Source organism: Mytilus galloprovincialis, chromosome 2 (genome assembly GCF_965363235.1).
Source record: "Mytilus galloprovincialis chromosome 2, xbMytGall1.hap1.1, whole genome shotgun sequence".
In the NCBI taxonomy this organism is placed as follows: Eukaryota; Metazoa; Mollusca; class Bivalvia; order Mytilida; family Mytilidae; genus Mytilus; species Mytilus galloprovincialis.
The window spans coordinates 89,168,516-89,184,758 of record NC_134839.1 but is presented as its reverse complement, the minus strand read 5'-3'; positions in this window follow the sequence as shown (position 1 = coordinate 89,184,758).

Below are 16,243 nucleotides of genomic sequence, written 5' to 3'. Positions count from 1 at the left end.
ATAAATTTGTTGCTATTAATATGTGACAGATATCAAATAAGTGCCCACTATATGGAATTGCATAAGAACAGGATATGATCTGAATAGGTTGTGTACCATAAGTTTTTGTTATTTATCATGATTTACATCATCTTACTAGAGTGGATTTAGGGCGAAGGGGTGTGCCCCTACCCATTTATGGGAAACAAATTTAATTTGAGTATTTAAGTTATCACTGAATGATGACTGAAGCGGGTCCCCTCTTGGGCATTTAAAGATAAGATAAGATAACTTTATTAGCACTAATGCATTGACAATAAATATTTATGGCAACAAATTAAAGACAAACTACAATAACATATATACAATGAAGGAGTGACAGTGGATAATTATGACAGAAATATATAAAAATAAAAGAGAAGCATATACATTATTACAGAAATCAAGTACCTTTTAATAATGAGTTTCTCACCAACAAGCATTCATTCAAATAGTTGACAACAATTTTTAATATTGTTGGGGAATTACTATTTAGAAATGATATAAGCAAGTTATATGAAAAAGAAGGTAATGTGTTGTTCAATAGAACATTATTTAATTTTTTAATGAGGTTATCTCTCACATAGTTATAGGAGGAACATTTTAAAAGAAAGTGTAGTTCATTTTCAATGTCTCTATTGTTGCAGCAAAGACATGCCCTACTCTGCTTTGGTATTTTTAGATATCACACTCTTTCAATAGATAAAGTATGAGCACGTAACCTTAATCTACATAATGTTGATCTATCACATTTGGATTTGCATTGATCAACACACGAGGGTCTTCTATTTGGTTTATATAGTATATTAAAAAAGTTTTAACTTTTTATTTTGATTGATGTCGGTCTCTTGCTTCTGGAAGGCTTTAAATGTGATGTTGTAAGATCTTTGTATCAATAGCCCATTAAGGTGGGTTTTTTTTCATATACACGTACATTGACCTTTCATTCCAACCTTCTTTAAACACATATTTATCTACCAGTATGTGATACAGTTTATCATTTACTTCCTTAAAACACTAGGATACAGTTTCAACACATGTTTCCACTATCAATAAATTATTTCACAAATTGTACAAATTAACTGCCAGTAGTGTAACATCCCATCAAACCAGCAAATAAACATTCAAAATATAACACCTGATGCAGGACAAACTTTTTATATGAATTTTAATAATTTTTTATATATTGTTTATATATATTTACAATGATTGTTGTTGATTATATTTTTTGTTAATAAAAATTACATTGTTGATGAAATATCTAGTTTTAATTTGTTACAGACCTCACAATGGCTTGTCAAGGCCGTAGCGCATGTTTATTTAAAGTGAGGCAAATCGCCAAAAATTTTTGAGACTTTTTTTTAGAGGGGTTCAGGTGCCTGAAACGGGAGAAGCTTATTTCAGCATTGCTATTTATAATAAAAAACAAAAAAAAATATAACAAAAATGCGTTTTTTTTTATTAGCTAGCCTAGTAAGTAACAAAACAAGTTTCAATATTAAAGTTAATCTCTATTGGTCAACCAAAACTTTCCGATTCTCCTGTGACCTGTACTATCGAAAAGCTTCCAACACACGTTCTTATGTATATTTATATATTTATGTCCAACAGCAAGTTATAAGCTTCTAAAAGACGAGAACATGTTATAAGCATCAATTAGGATATATTTATTGTACATAATCATTAACCATAAGAAAAGGTACAGAGAAGACTAGACCAACATTGTTACTTAACCGGATTTTTGACGTTCTAATGTCACAAGTGATCACAAGTTATCTGTAAACATTCCGCTGGAAGACATTTCAACCTACCTGGACACATTATTCTACGAAATTTAAATCAGTGGTTTGATCTACCGAGGTTCGAACCGCACTAGAATCAATGGATCACGCTAGCATACAAACAGACAATGCTGATCATAATCAGAAAAAGAAACATGAAAAAAATATTTTCAAATAATACCAAAAATATATTTTATACTTTTATTAAAGATAAATAAAAATCATGAATTGCCTTATACATTAAAGACTTCCATAAAAAAGGCGCTTCATGATTTTGTTTATATTAATTACAAAAAATTATTATATTTTTGGTCAATGAATTATTTTATCGATTAGCATTTGTTTCAGTGAGTTGATAGTGTAAACATTGGTAACTATCTAGCGTTATCGATTCAAAAATAAACCAAGGAAAGTAATAAGCCAGCATACTTATATGGGGTGTTTATACTCATGAGTTACCTTTTTCCTCTTTTTTTCTCTCTAAAGAACCCGTCTTCAACCAGTTTTGTAACGAAGTTTAGATTTGTTTCAATTCTTTTATTTTGATTTGTATTCGGAACACTTACAATTTTACCGTCACCACTATGGTAAAAGTTGCAATCGCTGCTGCAGATTGGACAAACTTTGAAACTCAAATATTGATAATGTAAAATACATAATTAAAAAAAAATTATATTTCTAAAGTTTGGTCGTCGTTTCAAAAGTGAGGCATTTGCCTCCATTACGCTACGGCCCTGCTTGTGTCAGTACATATTGTACTTTATTCATTCCTTTCTATAAATTAATTTTTAAATGATTTAAAACAATATGTAAATACAATTTTATTCTATGACTCCAGGGACTTAGGGATATAACAGAACGACTGAAATCCCAATTTAAACAGAAATAACCATGACATTGACAACAACGACGGATGCAGCATGTGATGACTTATTCATTGTTAAGTCTGTAATCTATTTCTGTGGTTTATTGATATGATTCATGTATCTTGTTTATCTAGTTGCCTCTTGTTTAGGTGTTTCTCATGATTCAGTAAACTGTGACCTTTTAAGAACTCCTCTTTTTAAGAGGTGTTCTTGGTGATTCTTTTATACCCTGTATTTGTAGCTCTCTTGTTTAGGTGTCCTCTAGTATTCTTTTATACCCTGTATTTGTAGCTCTCTTCTTTAGGTGTTCTCTGGTGTTCTTTATACCCTGTATTTGTAACTTAATTCTTAACATACTCCTGAAGTGTTGACAAACTGACATTTAACATGACCTTCAGACAGACATCCCTTTAAGATTGAAACAGAGAATCTAGTAAACCGAACATTATATCAATGAGTTTGCTGCTGACAACAAGATTATTTAATTTCTATTTTTTATTAATAAAACATATAAATAATTTGGCCCTTGGGAGTCAAGAACTCAGCAAAGGGAAATTTAGCTCCAGGCCCTGTTGACGACACTTGGTATAGATGGACCAAGCCCCATGGACATGGACACTCCGTCAACCAACCGGAACCAGATGAGTTCCTATAAGGGTATTAACCTTCAACTACACACTGTGGAATTCTATGAAACACAATTCAAGCTGTACATAGTTTAATGATATTACATACACACAACTGACTAGTTCATGAAATAAAATAAGTAAGAGTTATTCTTAATGCTACATAGATTTACATACACATATATATACATGCAAGTATATGAAGATATACATAATTACTGTTAGAAAATTTTTAACTGTTACAAATTTGTTGTTGTGCATTCTTAATTGAAGTTTTATCTACCATTTGATTTTTATGGGGGGGCTAGGATGAAAAATTTTGTCCTGCATTTTTTTTAGCTGTAATTTTTGTCCTGCCTTTTTATTTTTCACTCTGTTAGGTCCTGCCTTTTTTTTTTTAGTTTATCCTGACTTTTTTTAACCTAAATTGTCGTCCTGACTTTTTTTTGTAAGTGTCTCATCCTGCCTTTTTTTTTTTACTCAAAACTCCTGTCCTGCCTATTTTTTTCAAATTTCATCCTAGCCCCCCCCCCCCCCCCATAAAAATCAAATGGTAGCTCCCTTATATAGCGACAATAACTATCAGAACTCCATCTACCCAATGTTTTAATTAACTGATCTTCAACATTAGCTTTTCCAGCACTAGTTGCTGCACCTATACGAAAGGAATGACCGTTATATAGCTCTGCTTGGTATCCGCAGGCTTCTAATAAAACTTTTAAATTTGTAATAAAATATTTTCTTTCTAAAGCTGAAAAATTTTCATTAATGAACAAAGGATCTGAAAGTTCACATTTCCCTTTAACTGATCTTATTTGTAAGAAGTTCTTTAAAGTTGTATAAGGGCATAGGACATTATTTAACCTATGCAGTTGTATGTCAATGCCTTTCCTAAAAGGATCTGTTTTAGACTGCTTTAGATGAAGAATTGCAAAATCTTCGTAAAATGTAACATCAGAAATACATAAATTAGATTCTGAATCAAAGTTAGATGCATTATCTACAGTAAATTCACCACAACGTAAAAAAACATGAAATGCTATAATACAAACAGTTTCTAGCATTAAGTCTATAAATTCTGAAAAAAGCCTCTCTTCAGTTTAACACACATTTGCTTTAGTATGTCAGAAGAAATTGGAAATCTTGGCCTAACTGACTGTTTTTGTGAACGTTTAACCGACTTTAGAAATAAAGATAGTCGAACCATTGATTTGTGGTCTTTGTCTGATGATTGAAATGGTGAGGGGATGTTGTCCTTGAGACACATGTATCTAATACCACAAATATACAGCTTAATAGTAGAATATTGTAATTTCAGAATTTGAAAACAATGACTAACAAAATAAATTAAAAGTTCTTCAGATATGGGAGGTAATTTGTTCCCATTCAGGTTGACCCCATTTAAAAGTAGAAATGTTTTGAAATGGTTATATCCTGTCTCATAAACAGCTCTTGTCCTCATAGCTACTGCATTAGACCATAGTTTGTTGACTGTGTTTGTTAAGACCACATTACTTCTGACACACTGGGGCATATATGAGGGTTCTGGTCTGCCTGGGGGCCAGTTTTCGGAAACGAGTCATCTGAAAACGAGACAAAGCATCAGAAATTTGGTTTATATGACCAGGTACATGTTTAGCACTAAAATGAAAATTAAACTGAGCTGCACACCATGTTAATTGACGCATAAGTTTCATATTTTCTAAACATTTAGAGCGTCCCTTTCTGACAATAGCAACAGTAGCTTCATTATCACACCAAAATAATATCTTTTTACAGGGCCAGAGGTGGCCCCATAAAAATGCTGCTACTACAATAGGGTATAACTCGAGGAACGCCATAGACGAATTTTCAGTTAAAGTAGGTAAATTAACAGGCCAATAAGAAGAGAACCATTTGCCTTGAAAATATCCCCCAAAGCCTATTGTAGAAGCAGCATCTGTATATAATTCAAAGTCATAACTGGATGTGAAATAACAATCATGAAACATAGTAATACCATTCCAGTTTGACAAAAATCTTAACCAAAATTCTAAATCTACCTTACATTCTTTAGTTAAATGTACAAATTCATTTAAATGTTTAACAGTAGTTGACAAATTAATAAGGTATGACAAAAAAGATCTGCCAGGTAAAATAACTCTTGTGGCAAAATTAAAATGTCCCAACAACTGTAATAACTGTCTCTTTGTACATGATGATTTTGACAACAATTTGGAAATAAACTCACATATTCTCTGTACTTTAATATTTGGAAGTCTTGCTTCCATTTTGTTTGAATCTAAAATAATACCTAAATACTCAAGACAAGTAACTGGTCCTTCAGTCTTGTGTTTGGCTATTGGAATATTTAAACGTTTAAAAATTGTCATCATTATAGCCATACTTCTTTCACCATCTTCACTTGGGTGATCAATAGTAAGAAAATCATCAAGTAAATGTAAAATGTTCTTAATCTTATAATTTTCTCTGCAATATGGCAAATTGTTTGTGATACGGTGTCGAAAATTTTAGGACTAGACCGACAGCCAAAAGTTAATCTTACATAATAATTATAAAAAGACTGCCATTTGAAGCAAAATAAAGGCCACTGGGATGGCAAGTAAGGACAAATTTTGAACGCATCTGAGATGTCGTATTTACAAAGTGTACTGTTTCTACCTAATTTTAGAATAATTCTTATAGCATCATCAATTTTAACATAAGACATGGAACATTCTTCTTTATCAATCATGTCATTAATACTTAGAAAGTTGTCATTGTCATGTGGAGATGAAAGATCTAAAATCAAACGTTTTTTCCCAGAATATTTTCCTTCAGCAACCCCAAGTGGACTAACTCTATAATTTGCAAAAGGTACGAACTGAAAAGGTCCATGTACAAAGCCTTTTTGGCATTCAGTTTTAATTAACTCTGATACGACTTTAACCTGAGACCTTGCAGAAAAATTATTTTTACACTCTTTAGATTCTGAAATGTCTTCTTGAACTAAACAATCAAAACCCTGTCTCAGACCATTACATAGATATAATACATAGGATGTGATGATAACTCTTCCTCCAATTTATCAACATTTATTGGGGTTGAAGCTTTACACAAGAAATTTTCCTTGGATAGTCATCCTAAATTTGTTTTCTCCGATTTATTCCCCTTAGAGGACATAGAAGATGTTGCGGAATGAACAGGCACGTTGCCATTGGATTTCCTAAAGGTTGCGGCACCATGGCCTGTTGCGCGACATTTTGTACACTGGTGGAGTAGATAACACACTTTCCTATAACAACCTTTGGGATTATTGAAATTATTGCACATTTCCCGACCTTCATGAAATACTCTTGTCATGAACGACCTTGCTTGTCTACCGATTGTAGGTTACTAGATGAAGATGATCTTGAAGAAAAAAAAAGATTTTCAACCTGGACTGATGATTGCAATGGGCAGTATTGTGTAGCATGATCAATTAAATTACAGATTTTACACACATTTACTGAGGATCCTGCTGTAATCAATGAAAGAATATCACGGTCGCGGAGACTCCAATCAACTTTAACCCGTTTCTCTCTCAAGAGAGCTGCAGCTTTAGCGGAAAATATTTTATGGTAATCATAAAATTTAAGGCCATGGAAACTATGGATGTTGATTATGTCGGCTTCGTAAGCATCTAGTTCCTCCCTACGTTCTGGATATGCATTACACATTATTCTTTTGAATTTCACAAAAGCTTGGATGAATTCTTGGATGGAAAAATGCCTATTTAATCTCGGATCGGGTTTGTTGGCCATGTTTACGTGCAACCCATCGACAATTATTGAATGGGTCAGAGGAGCTTCAAAATTAGGAATGAGGAGAGTGCCTAAATTAACGTCCTTACCCTCAATTATATTCCTCTTCTATCTACGTTGGAATATGAATCCGATCGCACACCTGTCGTACCCGGTGTATTTGACAAGTATCCTAATGAGGGTGGTGTTTGCCGGCTTTGTATGGCTCCATTCCCGATGAGTGGTGCGTCCTCTGCGTTTCTGTTGTGGTACCACTGGGCGAGATCAAATTTCTTGGAAGAACTGCTTTCTGTGCATTTTTGATTAGCAAGAAGGCTAACTGTCTGTTGGAGACCGGACGCACATTGTGCAACGGACTGTGACACAATGTTGAAGGACTGCATGATTGCAGCCATGTTGTTGCCACCGACGCTGTCGAAATGTGCACTTCCGGTTGCTTCGTTGACATTGCTCCGCGAACTACTTTCATCAGCTGTTGGATTACGCAATCCGTCGGTCACATTTGCGGTACTGTCTGAGGCACACGCTGAGGCTGAGGCAATCCCGGAGTGTTGTGTTATAGGATTCGGTACGGCACGTTCTGGATCACTAACATCTTCCTCGTTCTGGGCAATATTAACATTGCCATTTTGGCGATCTTTATTTTCTAAATAAAATTGTTTAAGAACGGTTTTAGCAATATTCTTGGGAACAACAATCCCTAGCTGCTGTAGTTTTATCCTCAGTTGCTGTGACGTCCAATTGTCTGGATTATTCAGGTCCAAATGTCTATTTGAATACGGCTGATTCCTTGAATTACGTCTGGAAGCCATAATTATGAAAAGTTCAGTATATTTGTATTTACGGGAAAGTTCTTTCAAATGCTATACGGTACGTGAACGGAATGTTAAATTGTTTAACAATTTTAAAACACTAAGTTCCTTTTTGTAAATAATATTGCAACGATCCAATATTGAAAGATTTTAAGCAGTGTAGTTCGTACTCACATATATGAAGATAAACACAAATGTCCAATTGCAATATTGCAATAATAAACGGATATTAACACCTAGTTAATATTATGCTTAAAAACGATATTTTGTAACTTTATGACAACTAATGTTTGACTTTCCCTGTCAGCAGCAAAACTCAAAATGACCAACTACCTAGCATCCTTGGGAAATTTGAGAATGTAATGTATCACTCCTTGCCTCATAACCAAATAAGGAGTGGTCATGTAGTCAGAGGATTATCGGTACCAACCTGTGCTACACCCATGCAGACTATGATGTGTCATTAAATACACAGCGCTTATATTTACATAATATAAGCTTCTACAACAAGGCCGTAACTACCCTTGAGCAAGTGAGGCAATTTCCTCACAAAAATTTCGACACTGATTTTTTTTTATGCATATTTATAAATATAAAAGTCATTTGTTGTTCTGTCTCAAACTTAATTTCTATAACTTGTCATAATTCCTTTTAAACCATTCTTCCTGGATATAACTCAGCATCTCAACGAGTGATGTTTCTCGATTACATTAACCTAGTAACGATAATTCATCATGGATCTCTAGTTAAAAACAGGCTCTTGCAGAAAAAGGAAAAGCGACACTGAAGGTAAAGAAGGAATAATTCTAGTAAACTAGTTTTTTTTTGTGAACAGAGTCTGAGTATTGCATTGAACTTTATTAGAACAATCCAAAAACGATAAGTAGACTGAAAAATCAAGTACAGGTCTTCGGAAGGGTGCAGTCCTGTCTGCGTATTCATTTTTCCGTTTTCACCAACTTTTGACAAATTAAGTACTGGGAATCGCAAGGGAGCAGCCCTGTCTGCGTATTCATTTCATGGATTAGTTTTTATCCATGTTTCTTTAACCTTAAACATTTAAAGAATATATCCCATATTCCAATTTGATATTAATGAGGAATGGTAGAACCTTCAACACAGGATTTTGTCTTTACTTATTCGGGACTATCGAATTTCGTTTCTTTATATTCGGGTTTTCGGAATCGGACACCCTAACCCCTAAATTTATAGATTCTGGAACTAAAATACCATCAACTATTTCCAGAAATAATTTGAAATTACGGACCTACATGTAAACGTCAAAAACTCCATTCCAATTCCCCTGTACCCATATCATATATACTTACTCTATAGATAGAATCATACACATGTATCTTATCTCATTCTATCCCTAGTTTGTCTACTCTTTGTCAGCATAAAAGCGAGTTTAATATTTTGTAACTGCGACTGTATGATGGTGCTTACAGGAAGGCTTAATTCCCTTTTGCAAACAAAATTGTTACTACCAATGCTGCTACCAAATTGCTGATGGAGTAGGAATTAGAAGAAGACATTGATCATTGTGTTGATGATAATGTGCTACCTTTAGAAACACAGACTGACCCGAAACGACTGAAAACTTGGAAAAGAGCATGCATGAGTGGCGAGAGATTGTGCGGTCTTGCCATGCTCCATGTTCATCGCGATAAGGATATCAGCAGACCAAATTAGGATTCTGAAACGATTTGATTGAAACCAGCCATAGAAAAGTTTGGCAAACTCTACTGAATCGATGTTTGTTCTATGTTCTGGCAGCAGACTCAAATATGTGAAATTTCGATGATTATCTTGCATATAAATTTTAATAAAGTTGTTAAAAATTTGGTGTTAGCAAAAGTTCTTAAATATAAAAAAAAAGATATAAAAGGTGTCCAAATTCAAACATTATCAAACTCTCTAAAAATGCCTAGAATGCAGGATTTTGCTCCATTCATTTCATACCCTCCAAAAAAAATTTCGCCTCGCTTCGCCTCGGCTCAATTATTTTTCCTCACTAAACATACCACCAATTAAAAGTCCCTATCTGTTCAACCAAATTTTGCAATTTTCACAGCTTTCTAAATATTTTACCTTAAGTTTAACTTCATAGAAACTAGGTATATCCTGAATTGTACAGGTGTCACCTTTCTGCATGCCAATTTTCAACATACATTCAAAATCATATAAGAAAGAAGAGAGCTCCCGAAAGGAGATACCACTAAAAATAACCCCTGGTTTTCTGGAAATCTTAAATTAGTATACCATGGAGCGCATTAATCCTCAATTTTAATTTTTAAAATCCTAGACAGGTAAAATTTGGCTCAAAATGGTCTTAATATATTTCTCCTTCAACAAAAGTTTCATTTCTGCAAATTTGTTGGTTAGTTTAGGTGAACAATGACATCAAATGCACTATTTTTTGTCCGTGTAGGCCTACTTTCACATACGTTTTGAGGGAGTAATTGGTGGTATGACACCTAAAATAAGATGCCTAGTTACGGCCTTGATCAACAGTAGTATAAAACTGTTTAAAAGTCCTAAATCGATTTCAGACTGTAGAACCCTCTGGGACAGACTGTCCAACAGCAGAGATTCTGATCCAGGGTGATACATCAAGGCGACATTAGTATATCACTGTTCAAAAGACATAAATAGATTAAAAGCCATCAATAAAGATAACAAGCTTATTATTTTGTATGTCAGATTGCAAAATGTCACTAAGGTTATCTTTGCCTGCAGAAGAAAAATCTTGGTGTCTTGAGTAATTCAACAAGTAATAAACAGTTAACTTACAGAAAACGACCTCTGCACAAAAGTGTTTACTATAAGAAACTTGTCAAAGATACCAGGTTCGTTTACAGAAGACTTATCAGTGACATTCCAATCAAAATAATTTAAAAGTAAAACATGTGCAAAGGTTATAACAGTGAGTGCCAACAGTTCAGAACGTGTTTGTCAGGTACAGTAAGGGTCATTTTGGGGTTGAAAATCATTAATATTTATATCAATTCACAAGTTTTGAAAACGGTTTTAAAAGTTATAAATATGACTATCCATAATGATTGACGTCAGCAAATTTAGTGCTGCTACTGGGCTGGTGATAGTGATAATCTCTGGCATCGACTAAGTGATTATAAAACTACCTTATCTAGATATCAGGCTTTTAATTTGGTAAGCCAAAAGTAGCACTCGAACTAAAACAGTTGCAAAGCTAAATCAAATACGACATTAAAGATTATTGAAAACCAAAAAGTTGAAAGCGTTGTTCTAGATGCGACTGGGATCATTATTGCCTGGAATATAAAACTTTCGGCTAGTTAATGTGTTGTAAAGACCAAAGAAGCCATTATGAACGTTGTGCCTCTCCCCCCCCAAAAAAAAACACAAACAACCGACGACAACATTGTACAGCTCTAATGAAGAGATTTTAACAACTCAATCAATTCCATCTGTAATACAATATTGATTATTGAAATAATGTTTTCTGCTATGAATTTCATATTCAAATTTGTTAGCAGAATTGAAGAAAAAAAGACCAATACGAATTAGGAAATTTTACTGTTTTCATAATTTCAGTAACTGTCATTTTCTAGTTTCAGTTGTAATTTGAATGATACCCTCATCCTCAAATCACAGATTTGATAATACTCGTATGTTATTGGTACAGGATAAAAAGATAATGTAATTAACCACTATAATAGACAGGTGTTGTCATTTTATTTAAAGCTATTAGTTTTAAAATTATTAAGGAGAAGTAGAGTCATGTGTAAGGAGCAAGTCTAGGAATAATAAAACAGGATAAAAATGTCAAGAAAAGATTTTGCGTATAAGATGAATTCCGAAGTCCGCTGTTACAGAAATCTTTATCATCACAACAAGTTTTGAATGAACAGCCGTACACTTTATATAAACGGTCCTTCTTTTCACAATATGAGTTATCTGACTCGTTTGTGGGAATACATGTTCCAACTGAGCAGGATTTCACTACTGATGTGTGAATGGTTGATGAATTGTATTCTCCCTTCCTGTAGATTACTTTCTGTAACAAACAAAACAAAATTGTTAATCGACAAATATTTATAGAATGTTTATTGGCTATAAAGTAATTCTCACGAGGAAAAAAAACGACAAATAACTGCTGGTGTTTTGTATGACATTCTTAAATTCTGACTGCTATCATTTATCATATTCAGAGAAGTAAACAACTACAAAAACACTGTTGGTTCCCTAAAACTTACCTGATGACCCCAATGTCCCAGTTTAGTGGAGGTTTGGCGCCTTTGATCATGTTTAACCCCGCTATATTCTTTGTAATTGTCCCAAGTGGGGAGCATGTAGTTCAGTGGATGTCGTTTTATCATGTCTTTCATATTTGGTTTGGAAGGTTGTTTTTGTTTAATGTTAGGCCCTTGTTTAATAGTTTTCTTAATTGAACTATTTCATATTTTTCATGTTGTGGCCTTTTATAGACTACTATTCGTTATTGGTTTTCTAATTGTTGACCTCCGTACGATTGCCTATAATTGTTTACATCCACATTTAACACTGGAGTTAGGCCTCCGCGGACGGCTTCATAGAGTCGAGAGACAAAAGATGAAAAAGTGAGAATAATTAAATGATTATACCATGGTAATTCTTGTTTAAGTTCAATTTCATTCCACTTGTATTTTACGAGTAATATAGGTAATGGTTATCTCCATCTAGATTAATTCAACATGATTGATGAATTATGTCAAACTCTGCTGAAAGTCTTTATCTCTCAAACAGAAAAAAAACACAATTATATATTCAATTCTTAATTGATTTCGTGCCTTTCTAGAGACACTTTGTAGGAATAAAATAATTTGTATTTTTTAAAGATATAGATGGCAAATAATTTTTGTTCAGATTTCTTTGATCAATAAGATACCACGAACGTAATAATACGTCGAGGAAACTCATTCAACACCATAGACTTAAGAAATAAAATTACGACTCTTAATCAAAAAAGGAAAATCACAAAAATACTGAACTCAAAGAAAAATTCTAAACGGAAAGTCCCTAATCAAATGACAAAATCAAAACCTCAAACACATCAATCGACACAGGAGTTCACATAAATAAAGTTATCACATGAAATGTTATCAGAAAAGTATACCAAAATACCGAACTCCAAGCCAAATTACTATAGAGGAACCTACTAAAACTGACAAAATGAAACGATAGACTTTATCAACCAAACGGAACACATGGAGACAATTGTCATATTTCTTACTTCGCACAAGCATTTCCATAAAACAAATTTTACTTTCGTCTTTAATTGTCGACTTATCCAGATAAACAGATTGAACCAACGATATATTGAACTTTCAATAATTATTTATTTTTATGCCCCACCTACGATAGTAGAGGGGCATTATGTTTTCTGGTCTGTGCGTCCGTTCGTCCGTCTGTCTGTCTGTCTGTCTGTCTGTTCGTCCGTCTGTCCCGCTTCAGGTTAAAGTTTTTGGTCAAGGTAGTTTTTGATGAAGTTGAAGTCCAATCAACTTGAAACTTAGTACACATGTTCCTTATGATATGATCTTTCTAATTTTAAAGCCAAATTAAACTTTTGACCCCAATTTCATGGCCCACTGAACATAGAAAATGACAGTGCATGTTTCAGGTTAAAGTTTTTGGTCAAGGTAGTATTTGATGAAGTTGAAGTCCAATCAACTTGAAACTAAGTACACATGTTCTCTATGATATTGTCTTTCTAATTTTAATGCCTAATTATATTTTTTATCCAATTTCATGGTCCATTGAACATGGAAAATAATAGTGCGAGTGGGGCATCCGTGTACTTTGGACACATTCTTGTTCTGGTATAGTATATACGTCGGTTATGAACATTATTTTGTAATAACGAATTTATAAAAACAATAGGTTGAAATAATTAATACATGTATCTGAAAATTAAAGATGTTCTAATGAATTGGTTAGAATCTCGTAGAATCCACAACATTAATCCATTTAAAATTCGTCAACTAAAATAAGGTGGACAAATGAAAAAGAAGAAAGTTAATCTATGACATAATGAACTGAATATGTTTGTGATATCTGCCGAATTGATATGATGTTAAAAACGTGTTACTCAAGTTAATTTATAGATATGACAATATCAATGATATTTCATGTCAACACAGAAATGCTGACTACTGGACTGGCGATACTCTCGTCGGGGAAACCTCCACCAGCAATGGCATCGACCGAGTGGTTGTAATTAAACTCATCATAGATACCATGCTTAAAACTGTGTACGCCAGGCGAGCGTTTCGTCTACAAAAGACTCATAAGTGACACTATAAACTGTGTATGTGTATGGTTGGGGTTGTGGGGTCATGCCCAATCCCTCTCATCATACTTTGTTAATCATAATTGAAAACTGTCCAGAACCCCATCAATAAATAGATACTTAGATTAAGTTCAGGAATTTTTAAAGATCATAGTGAGACATTTGTTTAAGTCCAAGTAAATAGTTCTACTATTTTCAATCTTCATTTTATAGATTAAAAGTCATATCCTAAATTTTTCGTTTTGTCTTTGATCAAATACATAATTTGCACTTGGAACTTCGGTGGCCTCATCTCCACAAATCTGAATAAATTAACAGATTCTAATTTTTTAAATAATATAAAAGCTTATGATATAGAACTGGTAACTGAGACACATATTGGCAAAGATGTAAATATAGTCCTTACAGGATATAAGTATTTTCCTGTTTGCAGACCAAAATCAACAAACAATAGATATTTTGGTGGTCTTGGCATTTTCGTTAAAAATACCATTTTACCTGGTATTGAAATATTAAAAAATACAAGCTTAGGCTAACAATGGATCAAATTGGACAAAAAATTCTTTAATTTCGCCAGAAATATTTTCTTGTGTTTGGCATACATTATCCCAGCATCATCTAGTTATATATTTCAGTCAGATGATGACCCATTAGAAACTATAGAAAAAGATATAATTAATTATTATGCTGAGAGGGGTCACATAGTTCTATGTGGAGACTAAAATGCAAGGACTGGGTCAGAATTAGATTTTATAGAGAATGATACAAATGATCCATTTGCAATGGATGATGAAGAATAGGAACATGATATTGGGTTACAGAAAAGAAAGAGTTGTGATAATAAAGTTGATGCTAGAGGCAAGCAATTATTTCAATTGTGTATAACTTCAAAACTCAGAATACTGAATGGCCGTATGTTGGGTGATTCAAATGGTAATTTTACTTGTTTTAAACCTAATGGCACAAGTGTGGTAGATTATATTATTATGTCAGAAGATTTGATTCAACATACTTTGAATTGTAAAGTATCATATTTTATTCCCTGTTATTCAGATTGCCATTGTAAGGTATCATGTATGCTGCTTGCCTCATATTGTCCTGTTTTTATAAATAAGAATGAAAGTACTCGAAATTTTCCAGGTAAATTTAAATGGACCGACTGCTCAAAGGAAAAAAATCAGGATGCTCTATGTCACCCATCATGTAAACTTGATATTAATGCTTTTCTGACTAATAGTTATCAAAGGTACCAGGATTATAATTTAGTACGCCAGACGCGCGTTTCGTCTACATAAGACTCATCAGTGACGCTCATATCAAAATATTTATAAAGCCAAACAAGTACAAAGTTGAAGAGCATTGAGGATCCAAAATTTTAAAAAGTTGTGCCAAATACGGCTAAGGTAATCTATGCCTGGGATAAGAAAATCCTTAGTTTTTCAAAAAATTCAAAGTTTTGTAAACAGAAAATTTATAAAAATGACCACATTGTTGATATTCATGTCAGCACCGAAGTGTTGACTACTGGGCTGGTGATACCCTCGGGGACGAAACATCCACCCAATTATCAAGACAAATCAAACATAAACTCTGCAGCTACTGACCTGCAGAATATTATTATTAAAGCAGCAAAAATGTCACTCAAATTCAAATCTAATAAATATAAAAACAAACCTATTAATAAGAACAAATGGTATGATCAAGATCTTTACAATAAAAAGAGAGAATTAAATATTAAGGCTAAGCATATGTCTGAAAATCCATATAATATTAATATTAGAAATAACTATTTTAAACATCATAGAGAATTCAAAAAGTTAAAAAAAATATAAAAGAAGGGAGTTTAAATCAAAAATTGTTAAACAACTTGATAATCTGCTAACTAAGAATCCAAAGGAATACTGGAACCTTTGGAAAGAAGAAGCAAGGGATGCCCCAGAAATTTCAATAAATAATACCACATGGACAACATACTTCCAAGATTTAAATTCTATGTCTGATACTGATAAATCAAAAATAAATCTATTAAATAACATGCTTGTTGA